The sequence below is a fragment of the Spinacia oleracea genome, chromosome 4, assembly GCF_020520425.1.
Source record: "Spinacia oleracea cultivar Varoflay chromosome 4, BTI_SOV_V1, whole genome shotgun sequence".
Taxonomy (NCBI): Eukaryota; Viridiplantae; Streptophyta; class Magnoliopsida; order Caryophyllales; family Amaranthaceae; genus Spinacia; species Spinacia oleracea.
In genome coordinates this window covers 125,535,770-125,556,597 of record NC_079490.1, presented here as the reverse complement: position 1 = coordinate 125,556,597, position 20,828 = coordinate 125,535,770, and the positions used below count along the sequence as shown (strand labels likewise).

At 34.3% G+C, this 20,828-nt stretch overlaps 1 long non-coding RNA gene across 2 annotated transcripts; it reads right to left on the bottom strand.

The window, feature by feature from the left end:
- Positions 1-11,219: 11,219 nt before the first annotated feature.
- LOC130459180 (uncharacterized) lies at positions 11,220-13,863 on the bottom strand. Of its 2 annotated transcripts, none has more exons than XR_008918382.1 (4): positions 13,307-13,863; positions 13,122-13,222; positions 12,542-12,605; positions 11,220-11,558 (listed from the first exon to the last, which is right to left on the bottom strand). It is a non-coding gene; the product is annotated as an uncharacterized lncRNA (long non-coding RNA). The 2 variants fall into 2 exon arrangements; XR_008918381.1 differs by having other exon boundaries at positions 13,312-13,862.
- Positions 13,864-20,828: the final 6,965 nt, after the last annotated feature.

Genomic DNA, 20,828 nt, shown 5'->3' with positions numbered 1-20,828 from the left:
TTCACCCAATTGGGCTAGAATTAAGATTTAGTTTGTTTGAATCCAAAACGGTTAGAATTATTTTCCAAATTCGATCGAACGTGTTTTCGTAATTCAATTCTTTTCAACATAAAAATTCTAAAATTATTTTTGATTTCATAAACCGTTAAAATACTTAAAATGTAATTAAATAAAATAAATAAACGTTAATTATATATTTATTACTAAAATTCGTAAATTCTATTTAAAATATAAATAACTATACGTTAAAATATATTAATAAAATTTATAAATTTACGGGGGATTACAATCTACCCCTCTTAAAAGAAGTTTCGTCCCGAAACTTGACACGGAAATTCACACCTTTTTCAAAAGTTTTCAACTTATTCATACTAAAGAAGTACTTGTGCCACTCATGTGCACTCTTTTGCCAACTTAAAGTTGTTTGTGTTACTCATGAACACACTTTTCTTATGCAGAGAATCTAATTACTTGCATCAACGTGCATAATTTGCTAAAATAAGCATAAAAATGCATAAAAGTACCATAAAAATAGGTAAAAAGCGTGAATTTCTATCGCATTCTACCCCCCTTAAAGAAAACGAGTTACGCCCTCGTAACTCATCTCAGGGAATAACTTTGGATATTTCTACTTCATCGAATCATCTCCCAATGCTATATTTCCACTAAAATCGTAGCAAGTGTTTCCACACAATGCCTCAATAGGTGCTATCTTAAAGCTCACATAGTAACTATTGTTGCAAGAAATTCAATCGAACCTAGATGGTCTTCCCAATTACCCTTAAAGTCAATAACACAGGCTCTCAACATATTTTCCGTTACTAATCTCAGTTTGTCCATCGATCGTGGGTGGAAAGCAGTACTCATTTTCAATGTCGTCCCCAAGATTCACTAGACCTTTTTGCCAAAGTTTCAGACTTTTATGGTTGGTAAGGATCTCAAATGTTTCCCCATAAAGATAATGTCTCCAAATCATTCAAAGTGAACACAATAATAGCTGACTCTAGGTCATGGGTAGGGTAATTGATTTCATAAGATTTCAATTGTCGCGAGACAGGTGCGGAGGTCAAACGCTCTTTTAAAATCTAGAAAGCTTTCTCACATTCCTCACTCCACTCGAATTTCGATTCAAGTTGGTCATTGGTTTTTCTTTGTCCGAAAAGTCTTTCACAAACCCCCTATAATAGTCAGCTAGGCTGTGCACGGACAAGAGCAAAAGAGAGAGTACAGAAAAAGTAAAATACTGCAGCAGGATTTTTAAACATCCATAACTCTTAATTTATAACTCAAAATCAATCGATTCTTGAGGCAAAGTTCAAGAAATTTTCGAGATCAACAACTTTGGAGAAGAATGTTTTGTCTGAAAGGAACAGAAGTAGGAGAAAAAAGGCCAAACAGAAGTTCGTCGAAAGAAAGAGAGATTTAGGGTTAGGGTTTTACTTTTGGGTTTAATGTATAATAGTGAGGGATTTTGAGGGTAATCACCTATATTTATAAGCTTTATGAAACTCCAAGATGGTCTACGCTTTAGGATTCCCTTACGGGCTTCATTAAAGATAAGATGGGCTTGCTTAATTTGTTCGGACTTAAATTTGGAATTGGATTGGGGTAGATTAATTTTAAATCGTATTACTTTTGAAACCCAATTAAATTTCCAATTTGAAAATTAATTTCATTTCATAATTAATTAAAATAGTAAATATTCTTAATTAATAAAATACATTTAAATAACTATTTAAATGCGATTTAAATTCTCAAAATAATAAAAAAGCTTGATAAATATAAAAATATATATTTATAATTACTTAAAAATACGAGGTATTATAGTGATTCCGGCCTTCTCCAAACTGGAGCATATGTCCAACACCGATAAAATTTTGCAAAAGCCATGGAACAAGGCGTTTGTTGATTTCATGAAGATGGACATACAGCAGGCCGTTATCACTTTCACTTGATTCTCTTTTGTCTTTTTAACAACGAGAAGATTAATCAAAGCCTCAGGTCGACAACTAAGTTTGAAATCCCTACAAAAAAGAAGAATTTAAAAAAAAGAATATGTAAACTAATAAATAAAACAAGTACACTAAATGATTGAAATACTTAACTAATTATTTTCACAAGTTAACTAATTACTTTCAAAAGGTAACTGCAGAATCAATATTTAACTAATTGTGTTTTAAGCTTAACTAATTACTTTAATTGCTTAACTAATTGATTACGTACTTGAACCTATTACTTAAGTAGGGAAAGCAATTAGTTCAATAATGAATTAAAATAGTTAAACAATGACATATATTAGTTAAAGAGGATAGGATTTATACCTATACAACTCTATAACATCCTCGTCCTCCTCCATGTATTCCAATTTCACTTTCGGCTTCTTTGGCTCTCTTCTGGATTGAGCAGCATCATTCCGTTGACCAGCAGCAACGTCTTCGGTTTGCTTCCTAACACGTTTTTTTGATTGTTTTGGGGAATCAGGAACAATCTCCTAAAGTCCTTTAACAGCTGCCTTTGTTGAAGAGGCATCATCATAATCAGATGGTTTGTTAAAAAAATTCGACCGCATTTTTGAAACTGAAACAATACATGAGTGAAGTTAAAAAAATTGCAATACGCAAATACAAATAATGAAGGGGTGTTATGAACATAATCATTATAGATAACAAGAAAAACACTAAAACAATTCAAATACAAAACAATTTCAGTGCGTAACTAATTGCTTTGAATGCTTCACTAACTGGTTAAAATCTATATAATATACTAAAAGAGAGGAAATCAATGTGGTGATGACATTTGTCACTCATTGATTGGCCTCTCTTTTAATATTAAAAATAAAGTTAAAAAAATAAAATTAAGCAACAAATATTTTACAACACAATAATATCACGTAATATATGTTCAACTTACTGTATTTTATGGTAACTTACTGTATTTTTTGTTACCATAAAGTACGGTAAGTTTTTTTGTAACACCCTAATAATTCCTTGCTTTTTATAAAACATTTTTCCAACTTAAAACACAGGAATTACCAAGATATTACCACCACTGTGATAACGGTTAAGGCTATTTACCAGAATTACGCAGCGGAATTTAACTAACTTTCAAACGTATTAAATAGTTAATGGTCATTAAAACAAACTGGAACCATCAAGGCCCAAATCAACATTAAATAGTTTATAAAATCCATTAACTACGTTTCAAACCATAATAGCAATAGTAGTAGTCATGACTATAAATAGAGTTTATAAAATACGGAAGAAAATAACTCTCAACACGAATCCCATGATAACTTCTCCCGCAAGTTATCTCTACAAACCTGCTTTATTAAAATCCACTCCCCAACAACGCAAATGCAATGATGGATCATCATAGGGTCATTAAGGCGAAGGCCATGACCAAAAGACATGAAGCACGAAGTCAGCGAAAGCTAAGTACGAACAAGCTAGAATAACATTATATCCTAACATGCTTCACTCAACGAATTAATAATCCACATGCATAAGTCATTTAATAAACAAGTAAACATGGAGACAAGACTCGACACTTGACACGACTCTTGACTCACAGTTTAATAAAGAAAGTAGCTTCGAACGGGTAAATAAAGTATCCTCAAAAGGAAAGAAAAGGGTGATGGGAGCCCACCATACACCAAATAATAACAAGTCGGACTCCTACCGACAGTCGGACCATACCGACGGAATTCCAATGCACAACGGCCTAAAAAGAAAGAATGAAACAACGTCTTGTATCATTCAAGGAGTACAAGTTCTCCGACCAGACTCCCCCCATTGTTCATACTCAAGGTATATACGTTCCCAGAGTTTTAAAGCTCATTTGGGGTTGCACTTTACGTTAATTAGTATTTATTTTCAAGGCGACTCAAGACTCTACACAAGACATAACATGCGAACAATTAAACAAATGACACTTCATTTTAATTCTTTAGGACTTGTGATCAAACATTAGACTCAAGTGAAATTACTCCCATTGTTCCTTCTCAAAAACACTGTTTGAGATAACCCGACATTGCCTATTAACAAGCGGGGTTTTCCCTTTGCACGAATAGTCCTTAGTTCAATTCACATAGACTCTCTAACCAAATTCTACACTTGCGGTAAAATAAACAATGCACTCCGGCAATATTCGATAGGCTCAAAGTATGCTAGACATCCCGTACTATAGCATAACCATAATAACTTGCATGCGCAACACTCATACATGCAAACCAACTTGAACAACATGCTTGACATAATTCAACGATTATAAAAGTCCATAACATGATAACTCAACATAATCTACAAAGCATAATTCAATTCATAACATGCTCGATCACATAGATTCAATAATAATTCTCACATGCTTTTCTACACATCAAACATGAATTCCCAATATATAAGTTCACATGATTTGCATTCAATACACTTCACAAAGTCCTCAAGGGATGGGTGGTCACCCTAGTCTTGTACGTACCTGGAATATAATACCTAAGTACGGGGGCCACTCTGCGAATCACGACTCACTAGAAATCAACTACTATAAACACAAAGGAGAAACTTAATTATTAATCATGTTTACTAAATTTCTAGCAACTATTTAAGAAACTAAAACCCTTGGTTTAATTAGAAATTAATCGTTATTTGTTAAATTAATAGTCTCAAATAGTCAACTCAAGAGCATAAAAACATTGACTTTTTAGCTTTAAAATAATTAAAAATCAACTCTTTAAAGCTTATAAACAATCTGAAAATTTAAGTTGATTCCCATAATTTAAATCGTCATTAAATTATGTGAATCAATCTATTAAACACTCGGAATTAAAATCCTACTAATAGATTATTAATAAAACCATGTTTTGACCTTAAAAATTGACACTTTAATTAACTTTGAAATCTGAAAATTATAATTATTTGAATCAAAAACCAATCTCATCAATTCGAATACTAAATATTAAAACACGGTGTTCATAACCGTTCCAATCAATTTAAATAACCCAAAAAATTAAATACTCACAATTAAATAATTAAAACAATTTAAAAACTGAAAATTAAAAGTTTAAAAGTATACAATTTGATTATCACCAATCAACAACACACACACACAACAATTGATGTGTTGTGTGTGTGGGAGCGTCGGAGCAACAACAACAACAACACACGCAATAGCGCACGGGCAGCGCGCACAAGCAGCGCGCACACGAGCAGCGTGTGGGCGAGTGGGTAGCGACGAGCCTGGGCGCTGGGCGCTAGGCGAGGGCGAGGGCACGCGAGTGCACTGGGCAAGAGAGGGAGAGGGGGCACGCGAGTGCGCAAGGCAGCAGCAGCAGCATGCCGAGTGCTGCGCTGCGGGCTGCGAGGTGAGGCGAGGGAGAGGGGCACTCGGCTGGGCACTCGAGCACAATGCTCGTGCCTTGTGGGTGAAGAAAGGCCAGACGAAAAAAAAGAGAGAGAAGAGAGAGAAAATTCAGAAATTAAAGTTTGGGGATCTCATGAAGGGGTGGGGTATTTATAGGTTCTCATCCCTTCATGGGCTAGGTTTTAGGGTTTAAGGTTGGGCTTGCTTACGGGCTTGTTTAATATTAATTCCTTGCAAGCCTTGTTGGGTTTGATCATGGAATTTAACTGGGGTATGATTTAATTAAATTCGTTTTCAAAATACGACCCAACAAATCCCGATTAAATAAATTCGTTGAATTTATTTAATAAAAATACGGTTTTCATAATTAATTAATAATTAAATTAATTAAAATAAAATATATTTAATTCCCATTAAATGAAATTAAATTCATAAAAATCCTTATAAATAAATATATTTATAAATTACGAAAAATACGAGGTATTACATTTTTCCCCCTTCAAAAAAACTTAATGTATTTTATGGTAACAAAAACTAATTTGGAAAAATACATAGAGAATTAAAAGATTCATCAATATTTTTACTAACTTATATAGAGGATTTCCTATATATGTATACATAATCAAATTCTGCACATAATCTAATTCAAACATACATCGCATATATCAGGATAAGTATTTGAAATTTATACGGTTTATAACAGTCATATACTACGTATAACTACTGTATAATCTATTTAGCTTATGCACTAACCATGAGTTTACCATTTATACGTTTGGCCTGAAATTTTAACCGGCATTTGACTGTTATTCTAGGTTTAACATACATAGTATATAGAATAAATTGCCAGTTAACAAATGTAACTGATTCATCACCAGTTAACAATAAATTCGAGATCTTTATACACACCATTTAACATTAAGATATATTATTCAAAATCTGACATTTGACACACTTCCCGGAAATATTAAGTTCTAATAGTTGTAATATATATAATCTTAGTGCATACTGAGTATAATTTAAACATTTTAACTATAATAATTATGTTTTTTTTAAAAAAATGGTAAGCGTTAAAGATAAAATTTTGAACACTCAATAAATTATACACTTGTCAAGCGCTGTAAATCTGACAATACTGAGTATCATATTTCATAAAAAATACGTAAAACCTTCTAATTACGTATAGTAATAATCGATTATAATACAAAACTAGATTATATCTCGTGCACACACATACTCCGTATATTCTAAAATTATTATTTGACCGCCATATTGTTTACTCCGTATAAAATATTTCTCCCCTTAATAAATTTGATCAAAATAAATGATTAAATATATTTTCCATTATTGGTATACCGATTTGACTAAAATAGTTCCAAAATAATTTTGAACAAATTATTATTATGTGATATCTATTATTGTCCTATTATGTTATCCAATATTTTTTCCATAGATAAACCATTTATAGAAAACATTAGAAAAATAAAATAAAATAAAATAAAGTATATATTTTTTAGGAAAAAGGTTTTTGGCAGGGAAAAATTGCACTAGGAAGTGACATGTGTCATTCATGTTGTCTGTTTTAGTATAAGGTAATAGATATATTTATATTGATGGCGGTAAATTTCTTAATTTAAACATACTACTAAGTACTAAATTAACATGCTTTGAATATACTCAATACATCAAGATAATTGACTAAAAGAATTATACTGAATATACTTCAATATCACAATATTCACAACCATATGACAATGATTTGTTTAAAACATGAATGAAAGTATTTTAACATCTTTTATCATTTCATTTTGTAATTCCTGAATCTTTTAAATGGGAAACAATTTCAATAATTTTTTCGTTTAATTTTTATATTATTTTTTCTTTGCCTTTATTTGATCAAATTGGGTAATATATTTTTACATTGTAATCCACTGAATAGTTGAACTTGTACTATAAATTCAATTATTATAATATTGTCACTGTTTAAATTTTGTGTCATATATATAACAAATACGGATATGTATATATAAAAAATACTCTTGATTTAACATATTTACAAGGTTACATATTTTAGGCTTCATGTTACTAAAAAAATGAGGCCCCTGGCCCTATGCTTTTTTATGAATGGCTAGCCTATACTTTATTTTTAAATTCAAAAATAAATTTTTTTCCTGCACCTAGAACACTCACCCAATATTAATATAGATTCGATGCTGGTGAGCGGATATAAGGATAACATGTACCCACCTTATGGGGCGAGTTTAAATTTGCACTTAGAACACTCACCCAATCTTAATTATGAATTATCACTTTTAAATATTTTATCAATATTAGTATAGCTGATACAATTAATTTTAATAATAAACTAATGTCAATATATTCAAAAGTTAGATGAAGGCAAATTGACTTATTTACCGAATATAGGGATGTTAGGTTGTCAGTGGGGTCAATCTTTTGGGAGATCCCCCGCATCCTCTCCATGTGGGCGGAATGAAGGAAAATTTAATTTGGTAGGTGTATTTTCCGTAGGTAACGGGGTGATAATGGATTTTAGATAGGACTTGCGCGCATCGCTTATCTTTCATTTAATTGATTATACATATCTACATTATTTTTACTACTAACGTACATATTATAATATTTTTTTATTTACTAAATTAATCGAATCAGGCAACTGAATTACCGAAGACGCCATAACATAGTTTTACAATTCAAAACTTTTTTACCAAAAAAAGAAAGTTGAATCTAGGGGTGGGTTTACATAGTGGGTGATTGACAGGCTTAAGTCATATCACCTAATCAAAAATAACCTAAGTCCACTAGCTAGGTAGCAAGGGAAGTCAGGATCTAATCAACAGGGAAACAGTGTTCTTTCTACTATTAATCAATCAGACTAGACTATTGGGAACAAGAGTTGGTTTGATGGTTTGCTAAGACTACTACGATAATTAAACGAATAAGAATCAATATACTAAGGAATCTAGGGTATAGGTTCACCAACAAATAACAATCCAGGACAATAAACAATCGCGATAATCAACAAAGTAATTAATTAGACTAGCATGCTCTCTCGAATCGATACTAATCATAGACTTAGAATTAACGGGCTCTCGCTACGTATTAACTCTAATTCCACTTATTGACACAAGCCTAAACATCAAATTGCATCTCTCGAATCTTAACTTGATATTGCATAACTACCACAATTAAACCTGCGCAAATCTAATTGTATAGTGAAATAAACCAATCAATAGGAATTAATTACAATGCCAACAATCACAATTATTCAATGTCCCTTCATATTGTTCAAGGATCCCCAAACCCTAGAAAATAAATTACTCAAGCATAATAACAAATAACAAAGTAATCAACATAATGGAAAACATGATCAAAAGTAATTAATAAAGCAAAATAAAAAGCAATACCTAAATGTAGAACAAAAGGATGAACTAAAAATTGGAGCTTTGATTGAAACCAAAAATAAGTGCTTGGAACAAATTTGAGAGAAAACTAGATTAAGAGCAAATAAACTAACGGTCTAATACTAGAAAATAAGATGCCTCTCAAATTAACTAAGGCTTGTTTATATAGTTTGCCAAAATAAAGCCTAAAAAACGGAAAAGTAAATGCGCGAAAACTGCTGGAGGTTGGCGTCGCCCGATCGGGCGAGGTGCTCGACAGTCGGCCCGATCGGGCGATTTGCGAAATCTTCACAGCTGCTCTCATTTGGCCGCCCGATCCGGACCGGGCGAAGTGCGCCCGATCGGGCGCGCATAGATGACTTTAAATTCCTCTTCTTTCCGCCCGATGGTCGCATTTCGCCCTCAGCTCACAGGGCGATTTGCAATCTTCAATATCCTTTGCCCATATCACCGAGTCTAACTCTGGAAGCTCAACCATAAGCATCTAAGGCTCTCGAAAGTCGACGAAAAAGGTCCCGAACTTCCTCGGGCTCGTGTAGGGGCCTAAATCACCATGAAACGGGTCTAAAAAGACCAATTTCTCATAATCAAACCTGAAACTCAAGGCACACTCAATAACGCATATTAGTACTAAAAGCGGCTCCTAAGAGCTCATTTGACGCATAAAAGTACTAAGGGACAGTGGTGAAACACTATATAAAACACACATATCAGTGATGGAGCGTGGATGAATTTTATTTTATACTCGGCCTCTCGAGACGGGGAATGGGAGGGGTGGGTAGGACCGTAGGAGTTAAGTGATCAAATAATGAGGTAAATAAAGCGAGTATTAAGTGAGTATGACTACCGAAATAAAGGGTGATGAATGAGATAACTTTATGTTTGACAGGGGGTGATGATTGGAGATGAAAATAATTTAGTCCGTGTACCATTATTTGGTTAAATTTTTTTAAAATAAATAAGGCACTGAAAGGGGCAATAACAGTTTATTCGTCATTTTTTTAATTAAGAGAATATCTATAAGCACTATTTTAATGATAATTGTCTATAAGATTTTCATATAAACTTATATTTAGATTATAAACGTGCATCGCACGGGTACTATACTAGTAGTTAACTAATTGGATTGTGCAATTAACTAATTGGTTGAAAAAAGTAAACTAATTGGTCTGGAAACTTTTAGGTTAAATAAATCACTAATTCGTTTAAATACTTAACTAATGAATGTCAATACTCAACTAATAAGAAAAAATCCGTAACTAACACATGTGTATTGTTAATAATTTACAGTCTTAATACATACCTGATATTAAAGAAGAATAAAATGGCAAATATGAAATATATCAAAACTAAAACTACTGGTATCTTAACTAAATACACAAAATTCCAAACTAAAACAACTGTAGGGTGATAAAATCATACGAAAAAGTAAAAACATAAGCAAGTTAGAGTAGATGAAAACACTAAAAATCAACGGAAAAAAGCTTAAAAACCTAAAATACAAACTTAAAATGAAAGCGAACAAAAACAAGTAGAATCAAAGAAAAAAGAGAAGTTTGATTACAACGAAAACGACGAAAACCTTTAAACAGTAAGAATACCAAAGCCAAAAACCTAAAATGAACAAAAAAATTAAGCTAAACCCGAAAAGTAGACCAAAAACCAAAACGAACATCAAATTATGAACAAATTGAACAAAAAGAAGGAGAAATGACAAGGAACTTACAATATCTTGACGAAATAGAAGAAGAATCGAGAATCACAAATCGCAGCTACGAAACCCGAAAAGAAGACCAAAAATAGTAAGAAAACAAAAACGAACATGAAAATTTATGAACAAATTGAACAAAACGAAGAAGAAAAGAGAAGGAACTTACCAAATTAAATGTTGAAGAAGAATCGACAAAATCACAAATCGCAGTTACAAAACCCTAGATCGAACAAAAAAGAAAGGCGAAATTTGTACGAAGAAACGACGAACAAAGAAAAACAAGTAACATGCGAAAGAACTTACAGAAATTGAACAAAAATGTAGAAAATCAACGAGAAGAAGGTTTCTCTCCTCAAATGGAAGCAGCTGAAAAGTCAAGCGTTTTCTCTCTCTTGAATATGAACAGTGATTTGGAAAGAAGAAAAGAAGAGGGAAAGCCGCTTTTATACGCGACCCGAAAAGAAACGAATTTCAACCCATGGTTGATGACTTGACCCGCGAGAGACCCGTGGGGTAGGGTGGTCTGACGCGTCAGACCTAGGGGTGTTAATGAGCCGAGCCTGCTCGTGAACTATTCGATGCTCGGCTCGCTAAAGCTCGGTGAAAGCTCGGCTCGAGCGGGCTCGACTCGAGCTCGGGTTCGGCTCGAGATCTTAACGAGTCAAGCTTGAGCTACCCTAGGCTGGGCTCGAAAGCTCGTGAAAAAGCTCGAGTTTTTAAGTGTAACACCCCGACAATTCTCTCTTTTCTAAAAGAACATCTTAATATAAAACGTAGAGAATTATCAAGGCATTATCGCCCGTGTGAAAACGTAACGGCTTATTCAGAATTTTGCAGCGGAAAACATAAAACTAACTGTAGGTTTATAAATAATCATTTTCAGAATAAATCCCAAAAACCAATCAACGAAAAACAAAGTTAATGTTACTAATTCAATAAGTTTTAGAGTCCACTTAAACAAACCAAATCCAACTTAGAAAATCAAATGAACTACAAGCTCTCTAATCCCGATCCCAATGATGCATCATCTTCAAACCTGTAGATGGGCAACGCTTATTGATCCTTAGAGACTGCTCACCAAAGATGGGTCATCACAGGATCAATAAGGCATAGCCATGATCAACACACACAAACAAAGCACGTAATCAGCAAAGCTGAGTACTACATACTAAAGCAATAATAATCCTAACATGATACTATTAAACATAATTAAGGGTAGACAAAGCATGATAATCTGACGACCATACTTAACTAGACTAGGCTAGACTGGACTAGACTTTTATAACAATAATATTATTTTAATTGAAATAGGCAATGGACCGAGTTTTCTAGCTAGACGAGGTACGGGCGCGACTCCGTAACCTCAGTGACCTGCGATATCGAGGAACGTTTGACTGAAAATAGGACGCGGTGATCAATCCGGTCCGAATGAAAGGCCATGGGCTACCACCATGAACCCCAACTCCTGTTTGTCCGTCACTTTAGACGTGCACAGTCTAAAGCTATTGCTACTCAGTTTCACTTTACATGATTTACAAATTGACACCCTGTTATGACTCAACAATCACATAAGGCATGCAACTCACATTTATTTATAACTGTTTTTATCTTGGAATTGAGTAAGTGATCACAGAGGCATCAAACAAGACTCATTCCAATTAACTCCAATCTTTTCTCTAATACTGATCAACCCCTGTATATGGGTATAAGGTTTCAACTTACTAAATGAGGTCCTCCGCCCTCATAAAGTAGTGAAAAGCTAAAAGGGAACAACAATTAACTGATCTGAATTATATACTAAATAATCTAGTGTTCCCAATCAAACATGTTTGCATCAATCTTCCATACTAACATGTTACAATTCTCATAATGCAATATAAGTTCAATATGTCCGTCCAACAATATTAAACATGCAATTTCAACCTAACCGAGTTCGTCAATAATATCAACATAACTAAGTTCAACAACAATCTCAACACAACCAAGTTCACCAACAAGTTCAACATGGTTTCAACAATTAGCACACATTCCAAGCACACAGGTATGTACGTACCTTGTGTAAACAACTGATAGGGCACTTTAACATTTTCAAAAGTCGCCTAAAGAGAATTCTCCGCCTAAAACAACCAACAAGTAATCCCAATCAATTTCTAATCATTGGCAACCATAATAAAGCATTCTAAATGCATCCTAAACATATTTAGAACTTTCCCCAATATCAAAACTTGAATATTTGATTTCCTAGCATCATATATATCGAATTAGTGATTGAAATTCGTTGAAAACTCTTTGCAAACATCGTACTTTAAATTTTCAGCAATATAAACTCGTTTAAAACTTCACCAAGGCCAATTTACATTCCTAGTACATCGAGACAATAAATTCAATAATCCACCATTGTCCTACCATGATTTACAACCATTTAAACCTTGAAATTCATACTTTAAATAATCAAAAATCAATATTTCAATGTATTTAGATAATCTGAAAAATAAATATATTGTTTAAACATAATATATAAATCTGAAATTCCAATTAAGTCATAAAAATTACAAATTTATTAAATCAAAGCATAAATCAAATTAACAAAATATAATTAAAATAATTAGTTTACTTAGGGTTTAAGAAATAACCAAGAAGGATTCAAGGAGATGCTGGCCGGCGGAGCACAGGCGCGGCAGCGGTGGAACGACGGCAAGGAGGGGCACGACGGCGCACCGGTGGTGGTGGTTGGCTGCCGCAACAACATAAACTGGTGAGAACTGAGAAAGGAGAACGAAAGAGAGTAAGACACAAAATAGAAAGACGAGAAGGCTACCGTACAAAGGTCGTCGTCAGGCGACGGCAAGGTGGCTGTGCTGGCGGCGGGCTGTACGAAAATAGAAAAGAAATTGAGGAGAGCAATACTCGAAGCAACGTGAGAAGAAGAACAAAAGGAAAAACAAAGAAGGAACAGTGAGGGAGGAGAACGACGAAGAAGAAGGTCGAAGAAGAGGGGGAGCAAGCTAACCGGCGGCGACTGGTCCGGCGGTGGTGGCGGCTGAGCTTGGAGGCAACGTGAGGGAGGAGGAGTTCTTGAGGGTTTGCTTTTTACGTGAGATTGAAGGAGGGAGTTTGGTTGTTTATTATTTTTTTTTTTGTTTTACGTATTGTTGAAAGAGAAGGGAGTAGGGTAGTTTGGGGTTATGGGTTTATAATATTGGGCTTTGTCCAATTGGGCTAGACTTAGGAATTTAGCTTTAGGATTTGAATCCAAAACCGAATAGGATCGTTTTCTAAATTCAATCAATTTTCGTAATTCAAATTATTTTCAACTTAAAATTCTAAAATCATTTTCGATTTCGTAAATCGTTGAAAATATTAAAAAGTAATAAATAAATATACGTTAATTATATATTTATTTCCAAAATTCATAAATTCTTATTTAAATATATTAAATATACGTTAAAATATATAAATGAAATGTATAAAATTACGGGGATTACAATCTACCCCTCTTAAAAGAAGTTTCGTCCCGAAACTTGACACGAAAATTCACATATCTTTCCAAACTTTTCAACTTATTCTTATTGTAGAAGTACTTTGTGCCACTCTTGTGCACTCTTTTGCCAACTTAAAGTTGCTTGTGTTATTCATGAACACCTTTTTCTTATGCGGAGAATCTATTTACTTTGCATCAACATGTATAAGTTGCTAAAAATGAGCGTAAAATGCATAAAATTGCTATAAAAATAGGTAAAAAGCGCGAATTTCTAACGCATTCTACCCCTCTTAAAGAAAACGAGTTACGCCCCCGTAACTCATTTCAGGGAATTCTATCCCCAATACAATATTTCCCCTAAAATCATTCCAGCAAGTAGGACTCCTACAATTCTTTCCATACAACGCCTTAAAAGGTGTAATCTTAATTCTCGCATGGTAACTATTGTTGCGCGAAAATTCAATCAAATCTAGATGGTTTAGCAACTGCCCTTTAAAGTCAATAGCACAGGCTCTCAACATATCTTCCATGGTTTGGTTAGTCCTCTCAGGCTGACCATCGGTTACAGGGTGGAAAGCAATACTCATTTTCAATGTCGTCCCCAAGATTCAACTGGACCTTACTGCCAAAATTTTAAACTTTTGTGCTCGGCAAGGATCTTACATGTTTCCCTATAAAGGTAATGTCTCCAAATATTCACAGATAACACAATAGCAGTTAGCTTTAGGTCATGGGTAGGGTAATTAGCCTTATAAGGTTTCAATTGATGCGACAACAGGTGCGAAGGTTACACGCTCCTTTAAAACCTAGAAAGCTTTTTCACATTTCTCACTTCACTTGAATTTCGATTCTTTTTCAACAAGTTGGTCAATGGTTTTTCTCTCTTCGAAAAGTCTTTCACAACATCCTATAATGGTCATCTAGGCCTAGAAAACTTTAGATACATACACGTTCTTGGAATAGGTCACTCACTCACCTCTCTAATCTTAGCAGGATCTACAGAGACTCCTTCTGGTCAACTTTTCCTTTTTACCAAACCTCATTATGCCTTTCATGGATATGTATAACTTTTGGGATTAACTCTTAGCTCTTTCACCAATTCGTATATTTCCCATCTTTTCAAGACAACAAATGATTTCTAACGATCCTGGACCACTCGAATCTTCTCTAAATTTTATTCCCTTAAGTAACGTAGTTTTCAATCAATTTAGACTTCACTTTTCCGTCGGTGTCACTTATACACACGTGACTTCAAGATTTGTATACTTCATTCACATAACACTAGATTCTTTCTAAGAGTCTCCAAAACAATCCTCAAGTGTTTGTCATGCTCTTTCTCATTCCTTGGATAAATCAGGATATCATCAATATAATAACGAACTTAATTCGGAATTCGTGGAAAATCTTATTCATCAAATCCATAATTATGGCAGGTGCATTGTTTAACCCAAAAGACATTATTCTAAACCCATAATGACAATAACGAGTCCTAATGAGGTCTTAGGCCCTTATCAGCTATCCTTAATTGGTGATACTTCAAACACAACTCAGTCTTCGAGAACACACTCGCCTAATTCAATTGATCCAATATGTCATCTATCCTAGGCAAAGGGTACTTGTTCTTGATGGTGTTTAGCTCCCTAAAATCGATGCATAATTCCATACTCTTATCTTTCTCCTTAACAAACAACACAGGATCTCCCCACGGTGATGCACTAGGCCTAATATGCCCCTTAACAAAACAACTCTTGCAATTGTGTCTTAATTTGCTCATTTTGAGAGGTGTCATTCTATATGGTGCTTTAGTTATAGGTGTCGTTCCAGGAACTAAGTTTATAGTGAACTCAAAGGCTCCAACAGGTAACATACTTGCAATTTCACTCGGAAACACATCAATGAATCCACTCACAATGGCAACATCCTTGATTTCCACTCCAACTTCTTTACCCACCTCTAACACACTACAGAAAAATAGTTCACACTCCTTATTCATCAAGTCCTCACTTGCATTACAGCAATAACTAAAGGTTCTTGGACTTCTCAAAACATTTATAGGAGGTCAATCTTCCAACATGGTTCTTTAAATTTACTTTCTGAATTTCACAGTACGTCCATCTTAGCCTTGTACAAACTTAGCCAATCCCATCCTAAGGTTTATGAATTATTGTGCATTTTGCTTTCTCATTAAAGGAGTTTCCTTAAGGCAGTAACAAACGAATCCCAATTGAATCTCTCAACAGCGCTAAGTCTAACCCCATTTCCTCTCCACCACAAATCAACTTCATCTTCCAAGTACAGTACAACTTGACCCGCTCTTATGTTCTCAAGACAGTTCACATCCCAAACAGTTTCTCAAACTCTCTAACCCAGTTCTCTAAAAAGGTAGGATCAGCTTGCCTCTTTAAGTATGGTGACTTAACTTTGGCTAGTCTCTCAAGCATGTCTCCAGCAGAATCGGGACGCTCGGTCCTCTCTTGTGTCAGTTTTTCCGCCAAGAGGCGAATAGCAACAACTAAGTCATTATTGTTGGTCATTCTATAACATGGCCTGAAGTTAATATACTCTATCTTAGGTTCTAAACCTCACTTACATGTCATTCTATATCAAGCAATATTTGATTTGACCATAGAGATCGCCTCAATAAACAATATTCACATAAAATCTTTTACGAAGGTGCAACAATCATTGCAAAATAATTCTCCTCTATCATTTGCGAACGACATTCACATAAAGGACATCCGATCGAGGGAAACAAATCAAATTCAATCATCACAAATAATAATAATAAAAGAAATATTCCTCTTCGCGTGCCCAAACTAAATCATTGACCACTTGGATAATTAAATATTTAACTTTAATTCCTCAAAAGAAACTTGTATTTCCTAAAGAAAATTTTATTCCTCAAAACAATATTAATAACAATTTCTAAACCATAATAACGTACTTGTCCTCAAAATAAAATAAAGGTTCTATGACATAAATATAAACTACCGCTGGGCGAATTATGGAATTCTCAAATTGGAAACGAATACTTTAACTTTTATTGCTAATTCTATAAAGGTTTATTACATCCTTGAAAAGAATAAACAATAACTCGATCTCATATTACTTTAACTTTAAACTGTTATAGCTTTGCTACTTATTCTTTAAAACATAAAGGAACTAACTAACTATTACAACTTCAAACGTTTAAGGCATCTCGCCTATCTGCTCTTTCCTTGGAAACTTGTGGAGTGAAATCTAGATTTTCAGTATTCGTTGAACTCTTCCTCCGGGTCCGAATCCTCTTTCACACCTTACCAGTGATCTCAATGGTAGGCTCATAGGTCTTTGGGTTAGGATTTTCTGCCTCAACCTCTACATTCTCGTCCTCAACGGCTACATCATTTTCCTCTAGATCATTATTTACACCAACTCCTATAGGTTCCTCTATAATGGCATCCCAAACATGATTCCCTATGTCTTTACCCTTATTAATCCACTTTCTGCTACCTCAATAGTGGTGGTCATAATCTCTGAGTCGCATCTCGAACTACCATCCTAGTCCCATACTTAGCCGAATTTGGTGTTCCATAATGAGAATGCATGTCTTTAAACATATCTTTGAGTCCTAGGTATGACATTTGGTTAGGTAAGCAATGAACAATAGTGGATTCTATGATATCTTTTCTCATTAAGGTGGGTTGGTCTTGTATCTTAGCAAAATAAGCATATCCAAACACGACTTGGAATCCTATGGTGGTGTACTTGGAAAGCCACATTTTATTCCTAAAAGAAACAACTTAAAGTCTCACTAACAATTTCCCAACCAAACCATAACCAAAGTTCAATAAAACGATAAGTTTGGTGGAATCAAACAATTTCTATGCACATTTAAATGCAACACTTAAACATTTAGCATATGCACGTAACAATTAACTTCTTATGCTAGCAATTAACTACTAATGCACATATAATTCTATCCTATATGCCCTTTCCTATATTACCAATCTCTCATAATAAATCATAATAGGTCAAACATTGAAGAATTTTAAAGTATAAAATAAGAAAATTTAGTAAAATTTTTTTTTTATTAAACGAATAAATAAAGAACTTTTTTTATTTTTTTTTATTTTTTTTTATATGTATATATTTCGGATATATTTAATTAAATTCGAAAAGAAAAAGAACGTACTTAATTCGAATAAACGCAAAGTTTAAAATAAATAAGTTAATTTCGAACTTAAATAAGAAATATTAATATACTTTCAAACAAATAAAATTAATTTGGTCCCCCAAAAAAAATACCAATTTTTGAACACTATAATACGTAGAAGCTCGATTTTTAAGAAATTGATTTTAAATTACTAGATAGTTAGGCGCCTAAAATTTATTAAAGTAAAACCTTAGCTTCTAGATACCACTTTGTAACACCCCGACAATTCTCTCTTTTCTAAAAGAACATCTTAATATAAAACGTAGAGAATTATCAAGGCATTATCGCCCGTGTGAAAACGTAACGGCTTATTCAGAATTTTGCAGCGGAAAACATAAAACTAACTGTAGGTTTATAAATAATCATTTTCAGAATAAATCCCAAAAACCAATCAACGAAAAACAAAGTTAATGTTACTAATTCAATAAGTTTTAGAGTCCACTTAAACAAACCAAATCCAACTTAGAAAATCAAATGAACTACAAGCTCTCTAATCCCGATCCCAATGATGCATCATCTTCAAACCTGTAGATGGGCAACGCTTATTGATCCTTAGAGACTGCTCACCAAAGATGGGTCATCACAGGATCAATAAGGCATAGCCATGATCAACACACACAAACAAAGCACGTAATCAGCAAAGCTGAGTACTACATACTAAAGCAATAATAATCCTAACATGATACTATTAAACATAATTAAGGGTAGACAAAGCATGATAATCTGACGACCATACTTAACTAGACTAGGCTAGACTGGACTAGACTTTTATAACAATAATATTATTTTAATTGAAATAGGCAATGGACCGAGTTTTCTAGCTAGACGAGGTACGGGCGCGACTCCGTAACCTCAGTGACCTGCGATATCGAGGAACGTTTGACTGAAAATAGGACGCGGTGATCAATCCGGTCCGAATGAAAGGCCATGGGCTACCACCATGAACCCCAACTCCTGTTTGTCCGTCACTTTAGACGTGCACAGTCTAAAGCTATTGCTACTCAGTTTCACTTTACATGATTTACAAATTGACACCCTGTTATGACTCAACAATCACATAAGGCATGCAACTCACATTTATTTATAACTGTTTTTATCTTGGAATTGAGTAAGTGATCACAGAGGCATCAAACAAGACTCATTCCAATTAACTCCAATCTTTTCTCTAATACTGATCAACCCCTGTATATGGGTATAAGGTTTCAACTTACTAAATGAGGTCCTCCGCCCTCATAAAGTAGTGAAAAGCTAAAAGGGAACAACAATTAACTGATCTGAATTATATACTAAATAATCTAGTGTTCCCAATCAAACATGTTTGCATCAATCTTCCATACTAACATGTTACAATTCTCATAATGCAATATAAGTTCAATATGTCCGTCCAACAATATTAAACATGCAATTTCAACCTAACCGAGTTCGTCAATAATATCAACATAACTAAGTTCAACAACAATCTCAACACAACCAAGTTCACCAACAAGTTCAACATGGTTTCAACAATTAGCACACATTCCAAGCACACAGGTATGTACGTACCTTGTGTAAACAACTGATAGGGCACTTTAACATTTTCAAAAGTCGCCTAAAGAGAATTCTCCGCCTAAAACAACCAACAAGTAATCCCAATCAATTTCTAATCATTGGCAACCATAATAAAGCATTCTAAATGCATCCTAAACATATTTAGAACTTTCCCCAATATCAAAACTTGAATATTTGATTTCCTAGCATCATATATATCGAATTAGTGATTGAAATTCGTTGAAAACTCTTTGCAAACATCGTACTTTAAATTTTCAGCAATATAAACTCGTTTAAAACTTCACCAAGGCCAATTTACATTCCTAGTACATCGAGACAATAAATTCAATAATCCACCATTGTCCTACCATGATTTACAACCATTTAAACCTTGAAATTCATACTTTAAATAATCAAAAATCAATATTTCAATGTATTTAGATAATCTGAAAAATAAATATATTGTTTAAACATAATATATAAATCTGAAATTCCAATTAAGTCATAAAAATTACAAATTTATTAAATCAAAGCATAAATCAAATTAACAAAATATAATTAAAATAATTAGTTTACTTGGGGTTTAAGAAATAACCAAGAAGGATTCAAGGAGATGCTGGCCGGCGGAGCACAGGCGCGGCAGCGGTGGAACGACGGCAAGGAGGGGCACGACGGCGCACCGGTGGTGGTGGTTGGCTGCCGCAACAACATAAACTGGTGAGAACTGAGAAAGGAGAACGAAAGAGAGCAAGACACAAAATAGAAAGACGAGAAGGCTACCGTACAAAGGTCGCCGTCAGGCGACGGCAAGGTGGCTGTGCTGGCGGCGAGTACGGCGGCGGGCTGTACGAAAATAGAAAAGAAATTGAGGAGAGCAATACTCGAAGCAACGTGAGAAGAAGAACAAAAGGAAAAACAAAGAAGGAACAGTGAGGGAGGAGAACGACGAAGAAGAAGGTCGAAGAAGAGGGGGAGCAAGCTAACCGGCGGCGACTGGTCCGGCGGTGGTGGCGGCTGAGCTTGGAGGCAACGTGAGGGAGGAGGAGTTCTTGAGGGTTTGCTTTTTACGTGAGATTGAAGGAGGGAGTTTGGTTGTTTATTATTTTTTTTTTGTTTTACGTATTGTTGAAAGAGAAG